The sequence below is a fragment of the Pteropus medius genome, unplaced genomic scaffold (assembly GCF_902729225.1).
Source record: "Pteropus medius unplaced genomic scaffold, Ma_sr-lr_union100, whole genome shotgun sequence".
Lineage (NCBI taxonomy): Eukaryota > Metazoa > Chordata > Mammalia > Chiroptera > Pteropodidae > Pteropus > Pteropus medius.
In genome coordinates, this window is record NW_024351735.1 from 3,294,987 (window position 1) to 3,307,246 (window position 12,260).

Sequence of the window (12,260 nt, forward strand, 5' to 3'; positions counted from 1 at the left end):
CAGCCACAGCTCTCAGAATATTCATAACTGAGTCACAAGAGTCACACAAGCTGACCCTGATATTAGGAAGTTAGGAGTACTGCATACATACATGTCCCAAATATTCCATCTATATATCTGATAGCCCACACAAGAAAACATTCATTGCTTATCTTAAAGGAGGGGTTTTTCAGAAGACACAATAATTCTGGGGATATCAGAAATGGTTTGCATCAATTATAAGTGGGGAAGTAGAAGAAAAATTTTTGATAACTCATAGTTATGCAGGCCTTTCACACTTAAACATGATTCAAAGGCTGGGAACCTAAAGAGGTGCACTTCGACACGAAGAGAGTCAAACCCCACCCACTCCAACAGAAGACATGAAATGCAGAGTGCAAGAAGGCAGAAGCCAAGCCTTTTCTTTCCAAAAACTACAGCAAACTAGTCCAGAGCCTTGCAGAGATGTCAGATGCACCAGGCAGATATATGATCTTACATTTGGGAGCAATAGAGAAAAGGGCTGATTCAAGCAGGCTTGGGTATCATCACCTGAAAGCATAACATTTTCCTCCAGCTTCATTAGCAAACTTTTCATTCTAGATGCAAAGGGTAATACATAGAGCCTTCTTCCAAGGGCAGAAAGCCACAGCATACCTGCAGTGGACAAATGAAGCATCCCCATAAGCATAAAGAACAGGGACTGGCAGCTTTGCCAAAGATTCTGAATGCGAGAGATAAGCAGGTTGGCAGAAGTAAAGGCTGGAGGAGGGGATAACCACATGTTCGTTTCTTAACATATTAATTTTAAGATACTGGTGACACTCATGAAATATCCAGTAAGCATGTAGAGAAGAACTTCTGGAACTCAAGAGAGAGTTCAGGGCAATAGATTTTAGAAACCATTTGCAAGGAGGTGATAAAATCTTATGTGTCACAGGGAGAAAATAAAGCAAGGTAAGGACCAAGGACCCAGGCTTAGTGAAATGTACACTGGATGAGGCATTCCAAGAATACAGTCTTCAAGTTCTTCCGCTTCTTTGTACAGATTCCTCTCAGCCTTGAGATTTCCTAATGCATACTTTATTCCATTCTACCTTGAAGAGAAGTCATAAATTTTTTCCCCAAACCTGACAGTCAAATAGAGCATTGGAATAAATGACTTAACTCAGCAAAGCCATAGAAAATGTAATAGAGTGTAATCTTTGAATGGATCAATAACCTTTCTCAAGAATAAAGAACTGTGGTATCAAAAATGGTGTAAGATTCTATTGCACCCCATACAGTTGAATAAAAATCACTTATAAGAATGCTTTAAATGGACTAGTGGTTACCAGAAGGTAGAGGGGAGGGGAGAGGAGGAGGTAGTCGGGGGCGGGGAGAACTTTAAGTAATTTCTTCAATTAAAATAATTAATTAATTTTAAAAAATAATGCTTTAAATTGTTAAGTTGGAACTTTATTACATCTAATTTTTATAAGTTCCCCTTCCTTCTCTCCTCCCAAACACTCATGGTAGAACAGAAGGAAGTTGCCTGTATAAGGAGTGAAGGATTTAATGTGTTTTATGACTTAAGGCTTATTTGTTATGTTTTACCTGTCTTTCCTGAATTTCCTGAATCATCAAATTACTGTTTGAAGTCCCCACATTTTTCTCTCTATATACACAGAGCAAACAAAAAGTTGTGGTGATTGTTCCCCCCGGCGCATTTCATACACTTGGAGCAAGCCCGCAGAAGAGCAGTGCAATCGCTGGGACACTCAGCACAACGAGGGACTGGGTTTCAGCTGTCTGCACTGAAAACTGTTTCCTAACACTATACCTCGTATGTATGCAGTTTCAACATGGCTCAGGACTGAATAAGCACTAGAAGGAGGTGGGAAGAATGCTAACCCAGGTGTTCTTGACATTATCAGATAAAGGGAACTCAAGAGGCTTGGTGTTGGCTGGTTGACAGATAAGCTTTATGACATTAATGAGGCAGGGGCAAGTTAGTTTGTTTTATACTCCTCCTACAAAAGATTAACCCAGCTTTCACAGCACCCACTAAGGAAGTCCTGAATGAGAGCTTTTGTCAAACGTGAACTCAAAAAAAAAAAAAAAAGCACAAATCACTGATGAAAACATTTTAGAAACATACAGGAATAAGGACAGAATTTTCAACACTCTGAACCAGACATCTTCATATGGGGTATGTCTACCCCTTTGAAGGGAACTTCAAAACCTTTCAATGGTCATTTTAAAGGACTCTTTCTCCATATTCTCATCCTTCATGCATACTCTTCCCTCAAACTAAGCAATCTGAAAAGCACCACATCCCCAATATTTCTCCCATTCTACAAGCCGAAGGCACACAAGTCCACAGGGCACACAGGTGTTAGTCCTTGTAGCTTCCAACCTTCCCTGTTCTATATTTCTGTTAAGGGAAGTTTAGAGATGAAGTATTTGGGGGATTGTTAGAATGTTCAAAATTTGGATATGTGGTAAAGTGAGGTGCAGTGGAAGTTATTTTTACTTAACAAATTGGCCACTTCCATCTCCAGATTCCTGCCAGGGAAGCAATATCTCACTCTTGATGAAAGCCCCACTAACAAATCAGCAAGTACCTGTAAGAAATATTGAATGCTACAAACAGCTCTTCTCATAAGCAATTTTTTCCCCTATTTAAAATACTCATCTTTAGAACACTCACCCACTAGAAAGAAAAGTACTTTCGAACAGTCAAAACAGGAATAGTTTAATGACATTGATTACTTTAAATGTAACTTGGACTATTTTTAAGGACTACCAGAATTTTCATGGTGCACTGAATAAAACCTACGTACAAAACTTTTCATATTATCATGAAATATATTTCCAGATACAGTCAAATCTTAATTTATATAATGTCATAAAATGATTAATATTTCCTATCACCTATTAACAGAAAATAAATTAGATGTTAGCTGCCACACCAGTTAGGTTTTAATAACATTCTACAAGAAAAGTCTGATCCTATCAAATAATATTAATGTTATTTTTTATTTGATTCCTAATTCTACCATAAGCCGAACACTCTCATTCAATATATGCCCACACCTTTATTGAAAGAATATCCTGCCTTATCAATCTATTTGCTTTATAAATGACTTAGAATCTCAGTGTACAGATTATTGTGATGTTACAAGTTAAATAATGAGAAAAAGTATATTGATTTTTAAAAAATTATGTTAAACGTATGGGATCTTAAACTTTGACTGCTTATAGTAATCTCTTATAAGAGGAGTTCTGTGATGTTTGTAATGATTTTTATAACGTTCTTCAAAATTCATTAACACAACATTTGAATTTTCAAGTCAGACTTTTTCTGACAAAAAGAAAGTCTGATGTGATTATTTGATTTAATGAAGAGATGATAGATATTTGACTTGATTTCTTTATATAGTGGACACATAACCATAAATAGAATAATTAAATCTGCAGCTCCAAGATTTTGATTAAGTATTTATTTAATGAGATATATTATGATGAAAATATACTTAAAGCATTAATTGTATCAAAAATACATCTGAAAAGGTGTTTCAAAAGTAACAGGTTGGATTTTCCAACTAGATAAAGTATACTGGATTAAATAAAAGTTTTCTAAGTGGAAGAGTAACAGGTACAATTAATAATCATTTGATAGTCTTGGCAAAGCCTTTTGGGTTTACATCCTATAATTTGGTAATGAACAATACTAAGTTACAAACTCTTCTAAAAGTTAGGCAGCTATCTACCTTCTCTGTTTTCTACAAAAAAAAAAAAAATGAATAAACTAAACATACTGTCAGCTGAAGGATAATTAAAACATGTGATTTTTGACATTGAATTTAAAGAATTGAGTAAAATTGCTTTGCTAAAGCTACTTTCATTCCCATCTCTTTATTTAGGAGCTGTTTTTCAGCATTTACATAGACAAAAATGAAAGAAATAGAATTAATGCCGAATCTTCTTTCATTCTAGCAATGAATGCTATCTTTATCCAAGGATACATAAACTAATCAGAAAATATTAATCTCATTAAAAGAGGACTTTCAAAAATTTTACATTTTATTTAATAAATATAGAAAGTTTAAATATATTTATATTTTGATCTATTACGTAAAATAATTTTAATGACTCAGTATGGAAAAAATTTAGCACAGCCTTACATTGACAATAAATTTAAAAATTTGAATGTATATACTTACATTTTTGCAAAAATTTATAATAGTGTGACCAATATAATTTTTAGGCATAAAAATATGTAGTAAAATCCTATGACAACAAACTTCAAGAGTATAACATTCTGATCTAATGAAATTGGCCCCCATCCTCCAGCCCAGCCCCCTATTCCCAACATTCTAAGTTTCTCTGGGGAAGGCATGTGGTGGCGCCAGTGGTGGTTAGAAAGTGACTAACGTGATCAGTGGGGACTTTCTCAGTTTAGTGAATGGTCAGTGTGTACAATAAGTTTCACTACCTTTACTTTTTGTCCTTTGTGTGACAATTCAGACTAAAATATACTCTTTTTTCATTATTATTGCAATAATACGACCTTGCATTTTCACAATTGAAAATTACCATGTTTTAAAATGATTCATTTAAAACGTTTTGTTTTAAAATGTCAATGTTTTATGCTGGAAATTATATCCTTTGCCAATATTTAAACTTAGAAACAGCTTTAAATATGCAAAGGAATAGAGTTTCCTTTTAAAACTATTCTTTAAAAACTACACAAGGGAGTACTTATACAAAAAAGTTTGAAAATCACTGTTCTAGACAGAGGAAAGGTAAGCAATGATCCTTTTCAAGGCCAAAAATACTTGGAGCAAATTTTTTATCAGCAGTGCACAGACTGAACAACTAGGAAGGAGAGCTTAACATTCGTTTGCTTTTCCTGGCACCTAGAGGGAAAACCAAGCATAGACAGAATTAAGCTTTTCTGCTATCAAGTCTAAGTCTCTAAAAATTTATTTATGGTGCACAGTATCAGCGATGGGAACAGCTCATACCTATAACTCTGCCCAAGCAGCAACTCCTTCTTTATCAGAGTAGTCAAGACTTAATTAAGCTCTTTACCTTTTGCAATTTTGGAAAAGGTATTGATCTCATGGAATGTATTTTACCACCACTAATCATTTGTAACTCAGTATCCCTTATGTGTTAGATTTTAGGTATACATGTACCTGCACTTGAAGTATTTACAACCTTGTTGGAGAAAAATTAAAAACACTGAGATAAATACAAATCTGTGTAGCACAAATCAAGAGTCCAATGACTAACAAAAATGCAATGAACAAATGGAGTTATTGTCAAAGGTTAGAGTAGTCTGGGAAGGAGGAGGCTGGAATCAAAGCAGATCTTTTAAAAACCAGAATCAGGGAAACAAGATGGGCTAATTTGCTGGGGACAGAAGTGGGATGGTGTAGGTGTGATGCAGGTATGACAGTGACAGGAATAATGATTAGCCCAGAGCAGATGGCTGCTATAAAACTTGGAAGGTAGCTAGAAACCAGACTGTGGAGGGTGAGGGTCTTACTTACCAATGGAGAGCTGTGATTGATCCTATGAGAAATGTGAAGGTTTCTGAGTTCACTATGCAAAAGTTTAGGAAGCTTTTATAAGGACAGTAGTATATACAAAGAGAGAGCAAGAGAAATGAGTCAGTTAAATTTTAACAATAGTCTGGGTAGCTAGGAAGGAAGCAACCTGAGATAAGGAAACTGTGGCTGGACAAAACAAAAAAAAAAAAAATCAAAGGACATTGTGCTAAAAGGGGAGGAAGAACCACAAATAATTCCCAAGTTTCAAGCCTATGTGACTATGATAATCACAATCCCATTGATAACGATAAATCCAAAGTGAAAGCAGGTTTATGTTCGAAGGAGCAGGGTCAGCAAGCAAGAATGCACATGTGAAGGAGAAGGTTCAATCTCTGATTCATCTACCGTCATCAACTGAACAGAAAATCATACGCTTTCTCTTATTTTGTCCTCTTGCTCAATAGGGGAAAGAAGATTGATATTCTAAACTTGTTATTGATCATACTATATCCACAATGATTTATCAGTATTCACCCTAAAGAAATCTAAAGACAATTCCCTTGAGAATACTCATTTAGAAGTACAAAAGTAGATGTAGCTAATGCCTCAGACTCATCAGCCTCTTTCTCATGTCTTGCTGCAGGATCCATAAAAATTTACCTCTACCTCTCAGCACCTCCTTAGCCAAGCTTGGGCCCTTTGACCTTTATGTCTCACTAGATTCAATGTGGTCCTCACTTTTAGAAAACTGGGAAAATTTTAAACATAAACCTTTTCTTTCCCTACTCACTCCTATCCTCAACAAAGCCTTGCAATCTTGTTAACTTTGAAGTGAACAGTATTTGTATGTTTGTTCCATTCAAAGAATGAACATCAAATTACTTCCTGATACGTAACATTTAGTACAGACACTGAAAATGTCTAGTTTACATTGTACCAAGAAGATGTTTAGACTATGTAGGACAACTTATCCATTCATAGAATATCAAATGAGCAGAAGTCTATAAGGGGAGATGGCATAGCAAAGGGCAAAAGTACAAAGGCACAGGGCAGATTGCCTAATTTGAAAAACCACTACTTAATTAAATTTTGGCCAACTAACCTCTTGGTATCTCAATTTTTTCATAAAATAGCTATGATAATCCTGCCAGATTGGTGTTAAACAATGGATTAAAGTGTGTTCGGTGTTCACTGTTAGCTGCAACTGTTATTGTACCTTAGTGTTCGGCTCTAGGTTATCAAGTTACCACAGCTGATTTCTCATTTATTGAAAGATGCTTTATATTGATCAAGGAAGCAGGGATAGGCAAACCTTTTCTGCAAAGGGTAAAATGGGTGTTTTTGACCTAGCAGGCCAGATGGTCTCTGTTGCAACCACTCAACTCTGCCATTGTAGCACAAAAGCAGCCAGAGATTAACATGCAAAACAAATGAACATGGTAGCTGTGTTCCAATAAAACTTTATTTATAAAAACTGAAATTTAATTTTATATAATTTTCATGTTACGAAGTACAGGTTTCCCCTGCTATCCAAAAGTATAGCATTCCTATGACTTGTCATAAACCAAAATGGCATAAAGCGGAGTATCCCTGCTTTCCAAAAGTTTGCATTATACGACTTTGCTTTTACAGATCTACATAGGTACCTGTTTGTGCTAACCAAAAGAAATCCAAAGAGGATTTTTTCCTTTTACAGAGAAAGGCATTACTATACTACCATAGGTCTTAACTGAAGTGTTATAATTTGGACTTTTAGAAAACGAAAACAATAAATATAATGGTACATTATTCTTTTGATTTTGTTTAACTACTTAAAAATGTACAAACCATACTTAGTTCTTAGGCCACACAAAAACAGGCAGAGGGCCAAATCTGGCCCATGGGTGGTAGTTCATTGACCCTTGGTCTAGATTAACAAGTTTATGGATTTTGGAAGCTTTGTGGGGGCAGAAAAATTGGAATACAGGTTCATGGTGCAGAAGAGAGAAGAAAATTTTAAGTATAGTTTTAAAAAGGATATTTAATGCTATCATCCATTTATTAACACTGGGCTCAACTAAGTGCAGGACATTTTTGGAATCACCCGCTGTTGGAATCGAAGCTGGAGAAGTCACAGTCCCTGTTCTCAAGGAGTTTATATTTCTCCACATTAAGTTAGATGCTGAAAAGTCTTCCTTCAAAATACGATATATCCTATCAAGGTTTTACAACACATACAGGCAAGTTCAAACAAGAGGCAGGTAGTTTTTGTGGTGACTCCACCTATAGCCTATGCCAAATATGCAGTTAACTTGACCACTTCTCCTCAATTTTACTACCAGCTCTTTTCCTCTCCTCCAAATTATTCTGTTTTGCACGATCATTTTAGGGATAATATTCATAATGATGTACTAAATAGAACAAAGCAACTGGTTCCACCTTTAAAAAAAAATGACTATTTAAACTAGTCATCTAAGCTATCACATCTCTTTTAATAGATAATATATTAGTGACTCATTGTTTTTCATTCCAATCCAGGCAAAAAAAGACACTTCAGAAAAAGATTTTTTCACAGCGAATGTTTTGAAGTATTTCATCCAATAGATTACCAAACAAAACATGAACAAAATACAGTGCCCCAGTATATACCTTAGTTGGTTCTAAAGATGTAGATTTGAAATAATACAACAGAAACCCAGTATGACAATATATCATAACAAGTAAAAGTAGAAAGCAAAGAAATTAATAGTACTAATGGTTAAGGAAAAAACAAAGGTTGTTTGTAAATAATAATTATTAATAAATATTATACTATATGGTATATATTAAATATTAAAAAAATAAAAACTGATATAAACAAAATATTACTAATATTGTTGATTTTCAGGAATACTAAATGGCATTTGTCTCTTAAGCATTTTCCTTGCAAGAATTAGCAATACTGAATACCTTAAAGACAAAGGATTACAACAAAAATCGCCAATTTGATACGAAGTATACCAAATTGGAAGGGAGGGTGGAGATTCAAAAGAGCAATTAAAAATGAAAAACGAAAATGAAAAGGAAGAGGGTAAGGTCAGAAAGATGGAGGCTAGGAAGTTTCAATGCTCGTCTCCCCCATAAAACAACAAAAACAATAAATAAACAACTACAAACTGACAATAGGGCGAGTTATGCTTTCTTAAAACAGGGAAAGTTCTGGACTACAATGGAGTAGCAAAAACCCTGCAGAGCTCAAAAACCAAGGATGGTACATAGAAAAGCGTAGGCAACATTTTAGCTGCACCACTTTGTCTCACAAGCCACAGCAGCATGTTACCAGAAGGGAGATACCCTCAGAGAAATTTCACCCTATGGGGAAAAGGAGGGGAGAGCCCCAGCAAGCCTCACTGCTGTAGATGTTTGCAGCTGTTACTATTGAGGACCCCACAGCCTTCGCCAACACCGAACCCTGCTGACAGAACTGCCCAGAGCCCCTGCTGCTGCATCTCCTCCTCGGGGCTGGTGCTGGCAATGCATTAATTCCTGCCCCTAGGTCTCAAGCTATGTTTGAGTTGCTGCTGTGCCCAGTTGCTGCTATGTCCACTTTCTGATCAGGATGCCACAGCTCTTTGCCATATGTAGGATCAGAGCTGTTGCTGCTCTGCAAACTCCTCCCTGGATCGTAACATGTGGCTTTAATGGGCCTCTACCAGGGAAGTGTTGCTGCTATTCTGAGACTGCCTCCTGGGGCCAGAGTTGAGACTCTCACCCACCATCCCCAGGCTGTGCTGCTACTGCACTCTGGCCCCTGGGCCCGAGCCATCATTCCACTGTTATCCCAGGGCCTGTGCTGCTGCTGTGCCATCTCCCTCTGCCCCATCCCACCCAAGTCACTGCGATGAGCTCCAGAGACCCAGACCCTGGTTCCACAAGAGATGTGCAAACGCCCATACCTTAGACATCAGTGCCACTGAAGCTGCAAGTGCACCTGCGCTCAAGCACCCAGGCACTGTTGTAGTTCCACTTGCACCTGATCCCAGAACCCTGCTCCACTACTGCTCTGAGTGCCAAACATGTTGGACCAAGGACCAGGAAGGATCCCCTCAGCTAGAACTGTCTTCCATGAGCAAAAGAGGAAAAAAGGAGGACCCCAGCAGCCTTTGCCTCTGAGGATCCCAACAGTCCAAGCCACCACTGCCACCCACGGGACCTCTGCAGTCTTGGCCACAGAAGATCCCCTTAGTCTGCACCAACGTTGACCTAATGGAGCTGCACTGAAACTAGTCCACTGTGCTCTCCCAGGAACCAAAGACGCTGCATCCCACCCAGCCGGTGCCCTCACAGCTCCCTTCGGGCAAAAGTCTTTCCCACCGAAGCCAGGCTGAAGTCTAGAAGAGGTAAGAGCTCCCTCAAATGCACAGAGATCAATGCAGAGCCATCAGAAAAGTGAAAAAGCAAGAAAAATGACACTGCAAAAGGAACACAGTAATTTTCAAGGGACTGTCTCCCCAGAAATGAAGGTCTGTGAGTTACCTGAAAAAGAATTTTAAAAAAATGCATGAAAACCAGACATTCAACAAAGAGAAATTACATATATATATATATATATATATATGTATATATATATATATGTACTGAACATATACAGACTTTTGTCATTATTCCCTAAACAATATAGTGTAACAACTATTTGCATAGAATTTACATTTTATTAGCTATTATAAGTCATCTAGAGATGATTTAAAGTATATGGAAGGACAAGCAAAAGTTATACACAAATCAATGACAACTTATATAAAGGACTTAAGCATCTGTGGATTTTGGATACCTGGAGCCAATCCCCCATGAATACTGAGGGATGACTGTATTTGCATCCTAAGAGTCTCAAAAAGAGAGAGAGTAGGGGACAGAGACTTATTTAATGTCTGAAAACTTCCCAGATCTGGGGTGCATGAAGCTCAAAGATTCAACCCGAAGAGATCTTCAGTAAGACACATTATAATCAAGATATCAAAAAAGAAAAAAAGAATTTTGAAAGCATCAAGAAAAAAAAAAGATTCATTACATACAAGGGAATCGTGGTATGGCTATGAGCAAATTTCTCAGCAGACATCTTTCTGGCCAAGATAGAGTGGGATGATATATAAAAAGTGCTAAAAGAAAAAACTGAACCAAGAATACTTTACTCAGCAAAGCTGGATTTCAGAAATGAAAGAGAGATATAGACTTTCCCAGACAAACAAAAACTGAGGGAATTTATCACCACTAGAACTGCCTTAGAAGGAATGCTAAAGGGAGTTCTTCAAGCAGAAATAAAAAGATGCTAATTAGTAACATGAAAACATATTAAAATATAAAATTCACTGGTAAAGGTAAATATATACTCGAATTCAAAATATTCTAATATCACAATGGTGGTGTGTATATCACTCTGAACTCTAGCATAAAGGCTAAAAGACAAAAGTGTTAAATATAACTACAGCTACCATATTTTGTTAATGTATACACTATATAAAATGATGTCAATTGGGACATCTACAACATAAAATGTGGGAGGCGGGCAATATGTAGAATTCTTTATTCAACTGAAGTTAAATTGTTATAAGCTTCTTTTTATTATTATTATTAATTTTTATTTATGACTACAGCACCTGGTCTTCCCAGGTGGTCTCCCATCCAAGTACTAACCAGGCCCGACCCTGCTTAGTTTCCAAGATCACACATTGGGCTTGTTCAGGGTGGCATGGCCGTAGACCATGGACCATAGCTCCACTGAGGCGCAAACCCAGGACCTTCGCGTGTAAAGCAGATGTGCTAACCGCTACACTATGGAACCACGTCTCTGTTATAAGCTTCTTTAAAACAGAAATATAAGATGTATTATGAAAACATCATAGTAATCAAAAAGCAAAAACCTATAATACACAAATGATAAAAAAGAATCAAAGAATACCACTACAAAAAATCAACTCACAAAGACAGAAAGAGGAAGAAAGGAACAATACAATCAGAAAGCAATTAACAAAGTAGAGATAAGTCCTTAACTATCAAAAATTACTTTAAATATAAATGGTTTTAATTTTCCAATCAAAAGACACAGAGTGGCTGAATAGATATCAAAACGAGACCTAACTCTGCTGCCTACAGAAGACTCACTTAAGCTTTAAGGACACTCACAGGCTGAAAATAAAGGGATAGAAAAAGATAATCCATGCAAAGGGATGGAAAAAGATATTCTATGCAGATGGAGAATAAAAGAGAGTAGCTATAATTATATCAAATAAAATAGACTTTAACTCAAAAGCTGTAACAAGAGACAAAGACAGTCATTATAAAATGATAAAGAGTTGAATTCATCAACTGGATATAGGAAGTATAAATATATATGTACCCAATATCAGAGCACTTAACTATATTAAACAATTATTAACACATCTGAAGGCAAAAAATAGACAGCATTGCAATAATAGTAGAGGACTTCAATACCCCACTTTCAACAAAGGAAACATCATCCAGACAGAAAATCAATAAATAATAGACTTGAATGGCACTTTAAACCAAATAAACCTAAAATACATATGCGAAGAGCAGAATACATATTCTTCTCAAGCGCACACAGAACAACCTCCAGGACAGATCATGTTAGGTCACAAAATAACTCTCTACAAATTTAAGACTGAAATCATAAGACTGACCACAATGGTCTTAAACTAGAAATCAATAACAGGAGGAAAACTGAAAAGTTCGCAAATATGTATAAATTAAACACCACACTTC

The 12,260-nt window shown here is 36.5% G+C and overlaps 1 pseudogene; it reads right to left on the reverse strand.

Moving 5' to 3' along the window:
* Window positions 1-11,122: 11,122 nt before the first annotated feature.
* On the reverse strand, window positions 11,123-11,238 carry LOC120589100 (uncharacterized; annotated as a pseudogene).
* Between the last annotated feature and the right edge of the window lie 1,022 nt (window positions 11,239-12,260).